The sequence below is a fragment of the Phyllostomus hastatus genome, unplaced genomic scaffold (assembly GCF_019186645.2).
Source record: "Phyllostomus hastatus isolate PE091 unplaced genomic scaffold, TTU_PhHast_1.1 phas_scaffold_129, whole genome shotgun sequence".
NCBI lineage: Eukaryota > Metazoa > Chordata > Mammalia > Chiroptera > Phyllostomidae > Phyllostomus > Phyllostomus hastatus.
In genome coordinates, this window is record NW_025334009.1 from 15,111,818 (window position 1) to 15,113,843 (window position 2,026).

Below are 2,026 nucleotides of genomic sequence, written 5' to 3' on the forward strand. Positions count from 1 at the left end.
GCTCAGTGACTGAGTGCCAGCCTGTGAACCAAAAGGTTGCTGGTTCGATTCCCAGCCAGGGCACATGCCTGGGTGGTGGGCCAGGTCCCTGGTTGGGGGCGTTCAAGAGGCAACCACACACTGATGTTTCTTTCTCTCTCTTTCTCCCTCCCTTCCCCTCTCTCTAAAAATAAATAAATAAAATCTTAAAAAGAAAAAGAAAAAGAGACTATCACAATTCAGTCTTACTAGATTCTAAAACACTCCCTTTACACATGCTTTACTCTGTGCATCTCTGAAACATCTGAAAAAATACTCTTCTGTGACATACTAGGCTGTAGGGAATGAGCACTTTTAGATACATCAATCTCTAGCAGAGTTTGACATCTTTCTTCAGTTAACGTTAACTGAATGTTTCAACTGGACCTTAACAGAAGGTTGCCAATGTTCATTTTGGGGGGCCTCTCTGAGTCTTTTGCAGGCTGTCCATCAGTTTATCTTTTTAGGTTCCTATCTTTGGAACTCTTCCTCTGTCCACTTAGCGGTTTGTCTGCAGGCGAGGGCCTCGCACGGAGCCTCAGACATTCATCTGAGGAACCTTTTTGCCACTGTGGCTTCATTTGTTCCTTATCCACCTCTTTTAGGATCTGTAATGCTAATAACCTTTCCTGTTTTCTTGTTTATGTCTCTCAAAAAGTCGATGTTCCAACGCTAATAGTGTTGGGGTAAAGTTGGTTTCTGTCTACCCTTGGTCTGAGGAAGATTTGGGGAACACTTTCCTCCCTTTTAGCAAAAAGTGTGGATGTCTAACAGCTTCAGACGAAGACTCCTGATTTTTCCCTTTGGCAATATCTCCTTTACTGACCGGGAGGCGAGCGTGTTATTTCCAGTTACTTGTGATAGAGTGCGCCTGCTCTCTGTCTCGCCACAAGGCTTCACTGCAGCCTCTCTAGAGAGGAAACCTGGCTTCAGGTTCCTCATGAGTTACAATACATAATTCTTCATCCTGATTGCTCAGTCTTGATTTCGACTTCTCCTCCAAGGCACCATTCTGTACCGTCGGCACATAACCGAGGCATAGGTGGTGCTATTGAGGACTCCACACCTCATTCTTGAATGTCAGAGCATATCTGCAGAGAAGGTGTAGGCAATCTTCCCCAATTTCTGTCTTGCCACATAGGGCTCTTTACATCACCACTGTCAGCTTCCTTAGACGTGGAGTTTTTCCTGCCCTCTTGCACAACTTCACACTGTGATGCGGGCCCGAATTGAGATTTAAGTGACAGCTACTTCTGAATATCTCCAGGATTTGTTTATCTGTTTTTACTTTTCTTTTGCAGCTTGGTTGTGACTGGGCCAGATTTGTTTGGGATTCAACCGAAGAAGCGAAGAAGCGGAGACTTTTCTCTCAAAGAAATTGTTCATAAAATTCTTAGCTTTCTTGCCAGTTCTTCCTCAGTTTTTAGTTGTTTTCTGTCTCTCTTCTTCTTTTTTTTTCTGCCTGTCTTGCTTCTTCTTCTTCCTCCTCCTCTGCAAATAATTTTTTTCCTGTCAATTTCTGTGTGTATTCATCACCTTTGTGAATACAAACTATAGATGTTACCTATAGTTTCTATATATCTATATATAGATATCTATATATCTATAGTTTCAGCTTCAGGCCCAGGAAAGTAGCAAAAACAGACAAAGTGATGTCACGGCTGACATCAGGACCAGAGGCAATGACTACAGACCTCCTACCCCAATGCCAGCCAATCAGTAGACACCACAAACCTTAAAGGGCATACCTGGACAGCTGATGAATATTCTATTGAGATAGTCCTGAGACTTCCCCTAAAACTCCTGCCTTTAGAAAACAGACGAAAACCTTTAAGACAAAGGACCCAATGTGTGTGTGCACTCTCTCTCTGGGGCATGCTTGTACCTTTCCACCTTTCTTTGTTAAAAAAATTTTTTATTTATTGATTGGAGAGAGAGAAGAGAAGGGAGGGGAGAGAGGGAGAGATAGAGAGATAGAGAGAAAGAGAAACATCAACCTGCCACCCCA

General features: G+C 43.1%; 1 pseudogene; it reads right to left on the reverse strand.

The window, feature by feature from the left end:
- Positions 1–259: 259 nt before the first annotated feature.
- Positions 260–1,764, reverse strand: LOC123830746 (annotated as a pseudogene).
- Positions 1,765–2,026: the final 262 nt, after the last annotated feature.